This window comes from Hippoglossus hippoglossus, chromosome 1, assembly GCF_009819705.1.
Source record: "Hippoglossus hippoglossus isolate fHipHip1 chromosome 1, fHipHip1.pri, whole genome shotgun sequence".
NCBI lineage: Eukaryota > Metazoa > Chordata > Actinopteri > Pleuronectiformes > Pleuronectidae > Hippoglossus > Hippoglossus hippoglossus.
Genome location: NC_047151.1, coordinates 25,901,837 through 25,917,594, shown reverse-complemented (window position 1 = coordinate 25,917,594; position 15,758 = coordinate 25,901,837). Strand labels below are relative to the sequence as shown.

The 15,758-nt window shown below is 41.9% G+C and overlaps 1 protein-coding gene and 3 long non-coding RNA genes across 4 annotated transcripts in view; 1 reads left to right on the top strand and 3 right to left on the bottom strand.

Moving 5' to 3' along the window:
* Nucleotides 1–15,758, top strand: part of LOC117761923 (85/88 kDa calcium-independent phospholipase A2-like) — a 33,535-nt gene that overhangs the window by 9,215 nt on the left and 8,562 nt on the right. The window lies entirely within an intron of this gene.
* Nucleotides 6,437–12,484, bottom strand: LOC117762017. The gene is made up of 3 exons (XR_004613919.1): nt 12,420–12,484; nt 6,856–6,913; nt 6,437–6,502 (listed from the first exon to the last, which is right to left on the bottom strand). It is a non-coding gene; the product is annotated as an uncharacterized LOC117762017 (long non-coding RNA).
* Nucleotides 7,752–8,619, bottom strand: LOC117761990. The gene is made up of 3 exons (XR_004613907.1): nt 8,567–8,619; nt 7,965–8,162; nt 7,752–7,851 (listed from the first exon to the last, which is right to left on the bottom strand). It is a non-coding gene; the product is annotated as an uncharacterized LOC117761990 (long non-coding RNA).
* On the bottom strand, nt 14,029–14,561 carry LOC117762002. The gene is made up of 3 exons (XR_004613911.1): nt 14,503–14,561; nt 14,181–14,414; nt 14,029–14,085 (listed from the first exon to the last, which is right to left on the bottom strand). It is a non-coding gene; the product is annotated as an uncharacterized LOC117762002 (long non-coding RNA).

The following is a 15,758-nucleotide window of genomic DNA, read 5'->3' as shown; positions in this document are numbered from 1 at the left end:
TGAAGCAGAGCACAGTGATGCTCACCTAATCCACAAGAAGACGATGATGGGTATTATAACCAGGAGAAGAGCAACATATCCTATGGCTGCTTGAGTCCCTTTTCTTCTTCTGTGGACAGTGAGCATCTTTTGATGAGAGCTCTTTTGGAGCATTTTAACCTTGCAGGAGTAGTTTCCTGCATGTTCACTGCTGACGGGGTCTAGAACCAGGTACTTGCTTTGTGTTTTTGTCAGATTCAGAGGTTGATTGTTCAAGTACCAAATGTAGTTCATGTTGTCCGTCAGAGGACAACTGGTTCTGCAGGTCAGCGTGACTCTCTGCCCCTCTGTCACCTCCTCCTCAGAAGAACTAAACTTCACTCTCAGATCTGAAAGATGAGATTGGTCAGTTGATAAAGACGTTCCTGAACAAGTGTCTTCTAAAACAACCCAAATAAGCAAGAAGGGTAAATGGAATTAGTTTGTTGAATTAGTTGCCTTATTATTATCGATAGTAACTCTCTATAGAAAGTATGCAGGTATTTAATCTAAATACTGTACCTACCTGTGACGACCAAAGTCACCCCAGGAACAGCCGGCCATCTCCCTGCATCACTTCCTATTCTGAATATGTATTCTGCTGAGTCATTCTTGTTCAGTTTATTGATAGTCAGGATGTGGCTGTTCATCACTCCATGAAACTTAATACGACCTGTACTCTTTATCAGCTCTTCACCAGCCGCCATATCACTTCTCCTGTTCTTATACCACGATTTAAACTTCCACTGCTGGTTGTAAGGATCCGAGTATTCACTGGAGATGTTCACTGAGGAACCTTGCAGAGCACAGATCCTCCTGTTGACATAATTCACTGTGAAGCAGTATTTATCCTGAACACCTGAAACAGAGATTTTAAACAACTCATCAAACAGTTTATCTTTCTCCCTTTTACAGGCTCTTGACTCAAATCTTTTATGAATTATAACAGACCACAAACGGGCTCATACTCACAAACTTCATCTGAGAGCAAGTGCTCTACAGCACAAGAGTAAGAGTCATGAGAGGAGCTGAGAACTGGTTGTGGTTCCTGCTCCAATCGTCTGTTTTTGTACCATGTGATGGTTTGAGCTTCCGTCTGTGGACAGCTGGTGTTACAGGCCAGTTTGAAATCCCACCAGACTTTAGTCTTTTGAACATGTACTTGTACTTCTGTTGGGAGAGAATGAAAAAACAAACTGCTTCTCACCACTTCATCTCTGCCACGTTAATCGAGATGGGCTAATAACTTGAGTGACCAAACAGTTACTGGATAATCCCTGCCACGTAATGATGAGTGAAAATCCATCCATGCTTTCTTTGGTTAAGTTGTACACATACACACACACATGTTTCCATTCGTGACCAATTCATGCCGAACCTTAACCCAACCAGAACTCATATCTCATGGTCCCTAACCAGGACCTCAGTATGACCGGGCTTCAACGTGTAAGGTAACTAACGATCTCTGGTGAAACACTGTCGATCTTTTAAATTGTGAAAACATTATTTAAAGGATTTAGACGTATGGGGTTGGGAGTGTGTTTGTGTGTAATTATTTGTGAAACTTCACCTCTGGGATATGTGATGGAGCACGGCTCATCTTCTGGTCTCTGCTGATTTGAGCACATTCTGCCTTTAGCATAGGTCACAGTGAAGCAGGCTGATGTGAGAGAAGCTGGACAAAAGAAAAACGACATTCTGTGGTGAACAGTGTTTCACAAGCTTTATAATTCAAGGCACCAGGATACGGAGCCACATGTTGTCACTCACCCAGTGAGACTTCAGAGGCTCTGAGATGCTCGTAGCCTTTGAGAGCACAGGAGTATGTGACTGATTCCTCGCTGCTGATTAGCTCCTGGTACCAAGGAGACGAGTCCCGATAGAGAAACTCTGTGTTCTTGTACCAGATATAGACCACAGGGCTTTCAGTCAGAGGACAACTGCTGCTGCACATCAGGGACACTGTCTTTTCTCCTGTGGCAGGAAACACCTTCACCTGCAGGTCTGAGATGATGTTGAATAAAACAAGAATTAATGCACTGATGTTATTTTTGTAGTAATAAATTCATAATAAATAACTGAACCACTGTACCTGCAACAAGGAGCTGAATGACTCCCCCCTGGCATTTATTTTGTTTGTCATCAACGTCACTACAACAGTAAGTGGTTTTATCACTCTCTCTCAGATCATTGATCGTAATGGTGAAGTTGCTCTCTTCAGATATGTTCACACGTTTTCCGTCTGCAAAGATCTGATCTTTAACCTTCTTGTTGTCCTCCCAGCGAACAGTGAACCATTTCATGCTTGTTTTGGGACGTTGAGCTGAGCAGTGTAGATCCACTGATGAACCTTTTAAGGCACAGATGCTCTTTGCTCCAACCCCTTTAACAGAAAAGCATTTTTATAGTTCTTAACTTCTAGTAGATAAATTGTACATTAATTGTTTTTGTAAATACCGATTTGCTGTAATATATGTGAAGAGCAGAATCTGAGAAAATATTTGAGCTTCATCTTTTTTTCTTCAAATCAATCTACAATTGACTAATATGCTGACAAACATTTAAATTTCTCACGGTTCAGTTCTGATTCACAGTTAGTATTGTAGAAATAAACGGTCATTCATACCTGAGATGTACAGGAACAAACCCATGAACACACATTCAGCTCCTGCCGACAACATGGCCAGTGTTGTCTTCAGCTTCTCAACAGAAAGTATGACTTTTTGTGAAAGCTCATCAAAAATTGAAACTTTAAATGGTAAAAATCTATCACAGAGAAAATGAAAGACTGAAGTCAGAATGGTCTTTTTGTCTGTGTGAGATGGTTTATCAGATCTCAACTTGTAAGAAATCGCTTCCTCATTATTCTTAGTTTAAAAAAAGAGTTCTATACATTTCCTGTGTTATGTGACTCGCCTGCTAACGTGTTAGATTGTGTAACTGTCGCTTCTAGGTACTGACAGTAACGTCAGTAAAACTTTGCCTTGCAGCAATGTTCTCACAACATAACCCTTGTGTTGTCCCTGCTTCCCCCGGCTGTTGGCCCCCTCACATAGCCCACCCCATATTAGGACGCACACGTAGGGCAATAGACAAGTGAGCAGCCCTTGCAGATGTATTTGTTACACCCGCGGAACACGGTATGAGTTTTACAGTCCTTTTTCCTGGGGCATATCTGACACCTCTTCCTCTTACTCGCCCTGAGTGGGGCTGCTGCTAGGGCTATGGAGGAGGCCGGACGCTCGGGTCGAGCGTCGTAGTCAAGAGTTCTCTGTGTGGCAGCGGCGGCGGCTTTTACAGCCTTCACAACCGCGGTGGACGCTTCCGTGCGGGGGATGCGCTCCCTTCGTGCGATGAACGGAGTCACGAGAGCCTTTCCCAGCTGCTCTAGGAACACCCTCCGCTTGTTCCGGTTGCCCGGCATCCAGTCTGGGTTGATCTCTCTCCATATCACGAAGGCGTTGTAGGAAGAGACATTGAGAATGTTGTGGAAGACGACCAGGGGCCAGCGCGCGGTCATCCTCCTGCAGCTGTACGTTCCGATCACCTTGTCTAGGTTGTCCACGCCACCTTTGTTGCGGTTGTAGTCCAGGACTATGACCGGTTTCCCGTCCTCGCGGTCGCTGATGTCGGCCTCAGGGTGCCGTGTGCTCAGGAGCACCACATTCCTGTTTTTCTTTGGGATGTAGGACACCAGAGTGGCGGTGGGCGTGAATGCGAACTTGGATGAGAACACCTCTCTTCCCTTGACCGCGAGCAGCCCGGTCGGGAGCTCGGGCTTGTTCTTCCGAACCGTGCCGACCACGGTGAGCTTCCTCTCCAGGAGCTGCCGCGCGAGTTCGTAGGAGGTGAAGTAATTGTCGCACGTGACGTTACGACCGTGCAGTCCCTCCGTTACATCGAGCACTACCTGCAACGCCTGGTTCCGTTCTGGGCGTCCGGCGCTCGGCTTTCCGGTGTACACTTGCATCTTCCAAGCGTAGCTTGATTTCGCATCGCAGGCCACCCACGACTTGATCCCGTATTTCGCCGGCTTGCTGGGCATGTACTGAAGGAAAGGACACCGGCCTAGGGAGAAAAACAGGAGGAGAAGAGATGAGAGGAGATGAGATGAGGACGAGGACTAGCAGCCGCTATCTACATAACATAATAACATAACATAACATAACATAACATAACATAATAATAATTTATTTTTTTTAAAACGACCCTCCTGATTCGTCATCTCCAGGATGATGTTCTCTACCGTCGGCGTGATGAACAGGCGGAACGTCGACGCTAGGTCACAAGTGCGGGACGTCGCGTGGATCGTGGGGCCCCGGGGGACCCCGCTTTGAGCCGCAGCAGAGGAGGAGGAGGAGCAGTGGCCCTCCTCTCGGCCGTACGCCCTCGAGGACCATGTTATTTCCCCGTTTCTTGATGGGAAGGTCGCTCTTTCCACGAGTCTGGTGGTGGTGGTGGTGTCGCCGTGGTCTTGTCCTTCTTCTTCTTCTTCTTCTTCCAAGGATGACGAATCTGCAGAAGCATCACCCACTGGGTCGTAGTCTTCGTCGTCTTCGTCGTCGTCGTCGCCGTCGTCGTCGCCGTCATTGCCGTCCTCTCTGTCTTCTTCTCGGTCTGCTTCTCCATCTCCTTGTCCGTCCGCTTCTCGGTCTGGCTCTTTCACGTCCTCTTCGGGTTCAGAGGATGGTTGCTGGGAGAATACCTGCTGGAGAACCTGTTCCCTGGTGAAACGCTCCTGACGTGACATCGTGCCATGGTCCGGGAGAGAGTGGCACACTGAGACTTATATGTGGGTCTAATGTACCCCCCTAGATTTCAATTGGAACCAGGTGTGGGTCTAAATGACCCCACAGAGCACCACAGCGCCCTCTCTGGGGGTCTAAATGACCCCCCAGGAGAATCAAGAATGACAATCCATTGGTCTCAATTACCCCAGGAGAATTGGATAATGACAATCCTTGGGTCACCCTAACCCTAACCCTGACCGGCCAGGGCTTGCGTATGATCACACGCACTTACGCACGCACACGCACGCACACACACACACACACACACACACACACACACACACACACACACACACACACACACACACACACACTCTGGGTCAATCCGACCCAGGAACAACACGAGGGATAAACACCATGTTCACTTTACTTTGTAAAATCTCTTAATCTATACAGTAAAAATGTTTGATATTCAGTATGTGGGTAGTCTGAGAGGTCCTGAACACTATTGAGCAAAGTCTTTTCATAGTACTTTAAAATATCCAGAAATTAGCTACTTGAAGCTAAAAATGTGTGACTTTTATCTTGTAAAATCTCTTAATTGATAGTCAAAATGCTATTCATAAAAATGACACAGGTAAGACGATATATACTTCTTGTGAATATAATCCAATAAATTTATTTTTCAATTATGCATTTTGTATAGGCTCCATGTCAACAGTTTATTTTGAAAACCGGACGTAGGCCCACATGTGTTCTTCCTCTAACTTCGAGTACTCCGTTGCCATTCCCGTTCTGGGCGGTTTGGATGCGTTTACCATAAATGTCAGTATATGAGTGCAGTCGAATTTCCGTGTCGGCTGATTTGACCACAGAGACGCGAGTGTAGGCTGGCTTGACCGCAGTCAATAACTGCACAGAACATTTTGTTGTAACCTTGATTAAGTCATGATCCCAACATTTCACAGAAGTAGTAGTATTTCTTTAAGGGTTGTTGATGCACAGTGAAGAGTACCAGTCAGTAATGTAGTTTTAACAGACTGGTCACTGAAACTAAAACTTCCTGCTTCCTAAAACAGGCGGTGACTGTTTGTCAGGGCTCTCAAATGTGCTGTTGAGGCATCAAGAAGCTGGAGATGTGCATCACAGGAAGCTGCACAGCAAACTGATGCCCCTCAACGTACAGTAAGTGCAATGCAGAGATAATGACAGGAACAGTTATCATGTTCCATACATCACCTTGTCCATGCTAATGCTGATATTTCACAAAACGGAAAATGTCCTTGTTTGGTGGATTGTTGATCCTCGACTTTATCGCCACCTACTGGCCCAGCATGCTTGTTTGAGTGTTTGTAGTCTTGTTGCTCTCGTCGTGACAGAGATACCATCAGAGATATTAAGGAAAACAAAATTCGTGTGGAAGGAGATTTCTTTTTTTAATGGAGGGGGAAATATCAGATAAAAAAATTGGCATTTGTTTATAGCGATGTACTAATTTTAGAGGTCCACTAACAGGCCAGTTTGCCTGAAAGTGGAAATAGAAATGCATTTATAGACTGTGTTTACTCAGGTGTTGTTTTGGTTGTAAACCTGACAACAGCATAGGGGCTTTGCTCTTCTTCTTGGGGCTGATGTGGCTGGATTTGTGAGTAGAGAGCATCTCTGTTGTTGGGGAATTGGACGCTGCTATAGAGAATATCATCCTCCTCTATTGGTTGAGCCGAGATGTCGTCGTACACTTGACCAGGGCTTATCTGATGAAGAGACAAGAGAAACATTTTTATTTAATATTTCTGTGTATTTAAAATTCTCTGAATGAAATTAAAAGATTCCAAATGGAGGTCAAATGAATGGGAGGGTTCAATATAGCTGCATTTGCCTGGAATAACACTTGATGCATATAAAAATAAAAACTGAATTGTACTGAGAAAATAAAACGTGATTTATGTACAGTATTGTAAAATATAACATTCATGGAACATATGGGACAATGCATCTCTGTTTCATTAGAACAATGGTTGAAGCTGCTGTTTGGACTCGGTTGAACTCTCTGAATAGATGAGGACGTTTGTCTAATGGAAGAAACTGTTAAAATTCTCTGCTTTACCTCCTCCAAGTTGACAGAGGTTTCAGTTCTAGGAGACTGGATGGAAGTCATCTTTCTTCTAGAGAGTGAAATGAAGAGGTGAAGCCAGGTTAGTGTGAAAGAGAATGTGAAAGTCATTGCTTTGAAGCAGAGCACAGTGATGCTCACCTAATCCACAAGAAGATGGAGGTGGGTATTATAACCAGGAGAAGAGCAACAATTCCTGTGGCTGCTTGAGTCCCTTTTCTTCTTCTGTGGACAGTGAGCATCTTTTGACGAGAGCTCTTTTGGAGCATTTTAACCTTGCAGGAGTAGTTTCCTGCATGTTCACTGCTGACGGGGTCTAGAACCAGGTACTTGCTTTGTGTTTTGGTCAGATTCAGAGGTTGATTGTTCAAGTACCAAATGTAGTTCATGTTGTCCGTCAGAGGACAACTGGTTCTGCAGGTCAGCGTGACTCTCTGCCCCTCGGTCACCTCCGCAGAAGGACTAAACTTCACTCTCAGATCTGAAAGATGAGATTGGTCAGTTGATAAAGACGTTCCTGAACAAGTGTCTTCTAAAACAACCCAAATAACCAAGACGGGTAAATGGAATTAGTTTGTTGAATTAGTTGCCTTATTATTATCGATAGTAACTCTCTATAGAAAGTATGCAGGTATTTAATCTAAATACTGTACCTACCTGTGACGACCAAAGTCACCCCAGGAACAGCCGGCCATCTCCCTGCATCACTTCCTATTCTGAATACGTATTCTGCTGAGTCATTCTTGATCAGTTTATTGATTGTCAGGATGTGGCGATTCATCACTCCATGAAACTTAATACGATCTGTATTCGTTATCAGCACTTCACCAGCTGCCACATCACTTCTCCTATTCTTATACCACAATTTAGACTTCCACTGCTGGTAGTAAGGATCTGAGTATTCACTGGAGATGTTCACTGAGGAACCTTGCAGAGCACAGATCCTCCTGTTGACATAATTCACTCTGAAGCAGTTTAGATCCTGAACACCTGAAACAGAGATTTTAAACAAATCATCAAACAGTTTATCTTTCTCCCTTTTACAGGCTCTTGACTCAAATCTTTTATGAATTATAACAGACCACGAACGGGCTCATACTCACAAACTTCATCTGAGAACAAGTGCTCTACAGCACAGGAGTAAGAGTGAGGAGAGGAGCTGGGAACTGGTTGTGGTTCCTGCTCCAATCGTCTGTTTCTGTACCATGTGATGGTTTGAGCTTCAGTCTGTGGACAGCTGGTGTTACAGGCCAGTTTGAAATACCACCAGTCTTCAGTCTTTTGAACATGTACTTGTATTTCTGTTGGGAGAGAATGAAAAAACAAACTGCTTCTCACCACTTCATCTCTGCCACGTTAATCGAGATGATCTAATAACTTGAGTGACCAAACAGTTACTGGATAATCCCTTCCACATAATGATGAGTGAAAATCCATCCATGCTTTCTTTAGTTAAGTTGTACACATACACACACACACACACGTTTCCATTCTTGACCAATTCATGCCTAACCTTAACCCAACCAGAATTCATATCTCATGGTCCCTAACCAGGACCTCAGTATGACCGGGCTTCAACGTGGAAGGTAACTAACGATCTGTGGTGAAACACTGTAGATCTTTTAAATTGTGAAAACATTATTTAAAGGATTTAGACGTATGGGGTTGGGAGTGTGTTTGCATGTAATTATTTGTGAAACTTCACCTCTGGGATATGTGATGGAGCACGGCTCATCTTCTGGTCTCTGCTGATTTGAGCACATTCTGCCTTTAGCATAGGTCACAGTGAAGCAGGCTGATGTGAGAGAAGCTGGACAAAAGAAGAACGACATTCTGTGGTGAACAGTGTTTCACAAGCTTTATAATTCAAGGCACCAGGATACGGAGCCACATGTTGTCACTCACCCAGTGAGACTTCAGGGGCTCTGAGATGCTCGTAGCCTTTGAGAGCACAGGAGTATGTGACTGATTCCTCGCTGCTGATTAGCTCCTGGTACCAAGGAGATGAGTCCTTATAGAGAAACTCTATGTTCTTGTACCAGATATAGACCACAGGGCTTTCAGTCAGAGGACAACTGCTGCTGCACATCAGGGACACTGTCTTTTCTCCTGTGGTAGGAAACACCTTCACCTGCAGGTCTGAGAGGATGTTGAATAAAACAAGAATTAATGCACTGATGTAATTTTTGCAGTAATAAATTAATAATAAATAACTGAACCACTGTACCTGCAACAAGGAGCTGAATTTCTCCCCTCTGGCATTTATTTTGTTTGTCATTAACGTCACTACAACAGTAAGTGTTTTTATCACTCTCTCTCAGATCATTGATCGTAATAGTGAAGTTGCTCTCTTCAGATATGTTCACACGTTTTCCATCTGCAAAGATCTGATCTGGAACCTTCTTGTTGTCCTCCCAGCGAACAGTGAACCATTTCATGCTTGATTTGGGACGTTGAGCTGAGCAGTGTAGATCCACTGATGAACCTTTTAAGGCACAGATGCTTTTTGCTCCAACCCCTTTAACAGAAAAGCATTTTTATAGTTCTTAACTTCTAGAAGGTAAATTGTACATTATTTGTTTTTGTAAATACCGATTTGCTGTAATATATGTGAAGAGCAGAATCTGAGAAAACGTTTTGAGTGTCATCTTTTTTTTCTTCAAATCAATCTACAATTGACTAATATGCTGATAAACATTTAAATTTCTTACGGTTCAGTTCTGATTCACAGTTAGTATTGTAGAAATAAACGGTCATTCATACCTGAGATGTACAGGAACAAACCCATGAACACACATTCAGCTCCTGCCGACAACATGGCCAGTGTTGTCTTCAGCTTCTCAACAGAAAGTATCACTTTAAATGAAAGCTCATCAAAAATAAAAACTTTAAATGGTAAAAATCTATCACAGAGTAAATGGAAGACTGAAGTCAGAATGGTCTGTTTGTCTGTGGGAGATGGTTTGTCAGACCTCAACTTGTAAAAAATCGCTTCCTCCTTATTCTTAGTTTAAAAAAAGAGTTCTATGCATTTCCTGTGTTATGTGACTCGCCTACTAACGTGTTAGATTGTGTATCTGTCGCTTGTAGATACTGACAGTAACGTCAGTAAAACTTTACCTTGCAGCAATGTTCTCACAACTTAAACACCATGTACATGATGTCATAACAACAAACTCACAAGTTTCATTTGTGAGCAGCAATAGTCTCTTAATATTCATGGAAGTGTTTTGGATGTAACATAATAAACCTAGAGTTCCATCTCCCATTGCCTTTTAACAAGCTTCTTAGCTGTTGCTAACATTAAACTAATTTGAAACTAGAATGTTGCTCTGACAGTCCATACCTCCACCAAGGCTAATAAGTATTATGTAATATGTCAAAGCAGCGTTTCCAGTTAATTATCCAGACGGTGGCGGCCACCAGATTGTAGTTTGTTCCACCACATTTTCATAATCAACCAAACCACTTTTACACTTCTCTTATTATTATAACATGGAATCTCTAGATTGGTGTTTTGCCACATTGCTGCATTGTATCGTTTTGTGTCGTGCCATTTGCAGCACTATTTGCCATGTGCTTGCACTATCATCCCTAAAGTTTTTACCATCCACGCAGTCAGTCAGACCTCAGTTTCAGCTGCAGTTGTGTGCTTGTTTGCTGTCACTTGGAATTAACCATATACGTATTGAGTTAGGTTTGTGTGAAACTTCCTGTGTGTATTCTTCCTTTGGCCACGTCCCACCCCTCCACAATATGTCATGGTTGTCAGTTCAGTTGTTTTTGTGTAATCCTGCTAATTTACAAACTAAAACACTGATGATTTATGACGTTTATTCATTGACATTTTTATTGTTGTTTATATTTATATTTAGAAAATCAGAAGGTTTTAAGGTTCTTTGTTTTAGTTTTTTTGAAAAATGAACTTAATTTGAAATTAAAATGTTTTTTACCCTTCCTATCTTTCGTTGCTGTAAGAATTATAACATAATATTGACGAACTCTGTTTGAGGGGCCAGCCGAGAATGTTGTCCATGCTAATGCTGATATTTTGCTCAATGAAATGTTTCCTCTGTGTTTGGGCCTCTCATCTAAATGCAAACGGTATTTTAACTCACTAATATAGAGATTTATACAAACACCTTCCAATAGTGCAGATTTTTGAAGAACCTGGTTTCTGTTTATCCGTGTGTAAAAACAAAACAGAGCATTTTGGAAATGATGATGTCACAGTTTACTTCACACGTGCCGACTGTTGCTTTGTGTAATGAGCAGACACCAGAAACAACAACAACAATGGCAGCTGTTTACCAGTTTCAGTAGTTTTGTTAGCAGTTCTTGGTCCAGTTACAAGTGTGCAGCTAAATGTAGCAGCACAGCTCCACATTTCAAACATTGACCGGAGCTTGACTTGCCCAATTTTACTTGGAACACATTATTCTTCTCTGGTGTTTGGTGGATTGTTGATCATAGACTTTTTCGCCACCTACTGGCCCAGCAAGCGCGTTTGAGTGTTTGTTGTCTGCAGTAGTTTAGACAAGGCCTTTGTCTGTAGTGATGTGCTAATTTTAGAGGTCCACTAACAGGCCAGTTTGCCTGAAAGTGGAAATAGAAATGCATTTGTAGACTTGTGGTCAATCATGTTGCAACATAAACAAACAAATATAAAAAAAACATTTATTAGAAATATATTTATTTTTCTCATTTTCGTCATAAGACTCTTTAATTACATTCAGCATAGCAGGTAACATGTCAAGTAAATGCCATTACAATCAAAGTAGCCTATTAATACAAACATATAAAATAATGAATATGGTCTGAGGCAGCTTTTAATTTTGAGTAGTCACAAAGTCTGAATCACTTATAATAACAGATGTTTGCTCAGGTGTTGTTTCAGGTGTAAAGCTGACGACAGCATAGGGGCTTTGCTCTTCTTCTTGGGGCTGATGTGGCTGGATTTGTGAGTAGAGAGCATCTCTGTTGTTGGGGAGTTGGACGCTGCTTTAGAGAATATCATCCTCCTCTATTGGTTGAGCTGAGATGTTCTCGTACACTTGACCAGGGCTTATCTGATGAAGAGACAATTTTATTTAATATTTCTGTGAATTTAAAATTCTCTTAATGAAATTAAAAGGTTCCAAATGGAGGTCAAATGAATGGGAGGGTTCAATATAGCTGCATTTGCCTGGAATAACTTGATGTATATAAAATTAAAAACGGAATTGTACTGAGAAAATAAAACATGATTTATGTACAGTATTGTAAAATATAACATTCATGGAACATATGGGACAATGCATCTCTGTTTCATTAGAACAATAGTTGAAGCTGCTGTTTGGACTCGGTTGAACTCTCTGAATAGATGAGGACGTTTGTCTAATGGAAGAAACTGTTAAAATTCTCTGCTTTACCTCCTCCAAGTTGAAGGAGGTTTCAGTTCTAGGAGACTGGATGGAAGTCATCTTTCTTCTAGAGAGTGAAATGAATAGGTGAAGCCAGGTTAGTGTGAAAGAGAATGTGAAAGTCATTGATTTGAAGCAGAGCACAGTGATGCTCACCTAATCCACAAGAAGACGATGATGGGTATTACAACCAGGAGAAGAACAACGATTCTTATGACTGCTTGAGTCCATTTTCTTCTTCTGTGGACAGTGAGCATCTTTTGAAGAGAGCTCTTTTGGAGCATTTTAACCTTGCAGGAGTAGTTTCCTGCATGTTCACTGCTGACGGGGTCTAGAACCAGGTACTTGCTTTGTGTTTTTGTCAGATTCAGAGGTTGATTGTTCAAGTACCAAATGTAGTTCATGTTGTCCGTCAGAGGACAACTGGTTCTGCAGGTCAGCGTGACTTTCTGCCCCTCGGTCACCTCCGCAGAAGGACTAAACTTCACTCTCAGATCTGAAAGATGAGATTGGTCAGTTGATAAAGACGTTCCTGAACAAGTGTCTTCTAAAACAACCCAAATAAGCAAGAAGGGTAAATGGAATTAGTTTGTTGAATTAGTTGCCTTATTATTATCGATAGTAACTCTCTATGGAAAGTATGCAGGTATTTAATCTAAATACTGTACCTACCTGTGACGACCAAAGTCACCCCAGGAACAGCCGACCATTTCCCTGCATTACTTCTTATTCTGAATATGTATTCTGCTGAGTCATTCTTGTTCAGTTCATTGATTGTCAGTATGTGGCTGTTCATCACTCCATGAAATTTAATACGATCTGTATTCGTTATCAGCTCTTCACCAGCCGCCATATCACTTCTCCTATTCTTATACCACGATTTAGACTTCCACTGCTGGTTGAAAGGATCCGAGTATTCACTGGAGATGTTCACTGAGGAACCTTTCAGAGCACAGATCCTCCTGTTGACATAATTCACTCTGGAGCAGTATTTATCCTGAATACCTGAAACAGAGATTTTAAACAAATCATCAAACAGTTTATCTTTCTCCCTTTTACAGGCTCTTGACTCAAATCTTTTATGACTTATAACAGACCACAAACAAGCTCATACTCACAAACTTCATCTGAGAACAAGTGCTCTACAGCACAGGAGTAAGAGTGAGGAGAGGAGCTGGAAACTCGTTGTGGTGCCGGCTCCAATCGTCTGTTTTTGTACCATGTGATGGTTTGAGCTTCCGTCTGTGGACAGCTGGTGTTACAGGCCAGTTTGAAATCCCAACAGTCTTCAGTCTTTTGAACATGTACTTGTACTTCTGTTGGGAGAGAATAAAAAAACAAACTGCTTCTCACCACTTCATCTCTGCAAACGTTAATCGAGATGGGCTAATAACTTGAGTGAGCAAATAGTTACTGGATAATCCCTGCCACATAATGATGAGTGAAAATCCATCCATGCTTTCTTTAGTTAATTTGTACACATACACACACACATGTTTACATTCTTGACCAATTCATGCCGAACCTTAACCCAACCAGAATTCATATCTCATGGTCCCTAACCAGGACCTCAGTATGACCGGGCTTCAACATGTAAGGTAACTAACGATCTCTGGTGAAACACTGTAGATCTTTTAAATTGTGAAAACATTATTTAAAGGATTTAGACGTATGGGATTGGGAGTGTGTTTGCATGTAATTATTTGTGAAACTTCACCTCTGGGATATGTGATGGAGCACGGCTCATCTTCTGGTCTCTGCTGACTTGAGCACATTCTGCCTTTAGCATAGGTCACAGTGAAGCAGGCTGATGTGAGAGAAGCTGGACAAAAGAAAAACGACATTCTGTGGTGAACAGTGTTTCACAAGCTTTACAATTCAAGGCAGCAGGATACGGAGCCACATGTTGTCACTCACCCACTGAGACTTCAGGGGCTCTGAGATGCTCGTAGCCTTTGAGAGCACAGGAGTATGTGACTGATTCCTCGCTGCTGATTAGCTCCTGGTACCAAGGAGACGAGTCCTGATAGAGAAACTCTGTGTTCTTGTACCAGATATAGACCACAGGGCTTTCAGTCAGAGGACAACTGCTGCTGCACATCAGGGACACTGTCTTTTCTCCTGTGGCAGGAAACACCTTCACCTGCAGGTCTGAGAGGATGTTGAATAAAACAAGAATTAATGCACTGATGTAATTTTTGCAGTAATAAATTAATAATAAATAACTGAACCACTGTACCTGCAACAAGGAGCTGAATGACTCCCCCCTGGCATTTATTTAGTTTGTCATTAACGTCACTACAACAGTAAGTGTTTTTATCACTCTCTCTCAGATCATTGATGGTAATAGTGAAGTTGTTCTCTTCAGATATGTTCACATGTTTTCCGTCTGCAAAGATCTGATCTTGAACCTTCTTGTTGTCCTCCCAGCGAACAGTGAACCATGTCATGCTTGATTTGGGAAGTTGAGCTGAGCAGTGTAGATCCACTGATGAACCTTTTAAGGCACAGATGCTTTTTGCTCGAACCCCTTTAACAGAAAAGCATTTTTATAGTTCTTAACTTCTAGTAGATAAATTGTACATTATTTGTTTTTGTAAATACCGATTTGCTGTAATATATGTGAAGAGCAGAATCTGAGAAAATATTTGAGCGTCATCTTTTTTTCTTCCAATCAATCTACAATTGACTAATATGCTGATAAACATTTAAATTTCTTACGGTTCAGTTCTGATTCACAGTTAGTATTGTAGAAATAAACGGTCATTCATACCTGAGATGTACAGGAACAAACCCATGAACACACATTCAGCTCCTGCCGACAACATGGCCAGTGTTGTCTTCAGCTTCTCAACAGAAAGTATGACTTTTTATGAAAGCTCATCAAAAATTGAAACTTTAAATGGTAAAAATCTATCACAGAGAAAACGAAAGACTGAAGTCAGAATGGTCTGTTTGTCTGTGTGAGACTGTTTGTCAGATCTCAACTTCAAGAGTTCTATGCATTTCCTGTGTTATGTGACTCGCCTACTAACGTGTTAGATTGTGTATCTGTGGCTTCTAGACACTGACAGTAACGTCAGTAAAGCTTTGCCTTGCAGCAATGTTCTCACAACTTAAACACCATGTACATGACGTCATAACCACAAACTCACAAGTTTCATTTGTGAGCAGCAATAGTCTCTTAATAATCATGGAAGTGTTTTGGATGTAACATAATAAACCAAGAGTTCCATCTCCCATTGCCATTTAACAAGTTTCTTAGCTGTTGCTAACATTGAACTAATTTGAAACTAGAATGTTGCTCTGACAGTCCATACCTCCACCAAGGCTAATAAGTATTATGTAATATGTCAAAGCAGCGTTTCCAGTTAATTATCCAGACGGTGGCGGCCACCAGATTGTAGTTTGTTCCACCACATTTTCATAATCAACCAAACCATTTTTACGCTTCTCTTATTATTATAACATGGAATCTCTAGATTGGTGTTTTGC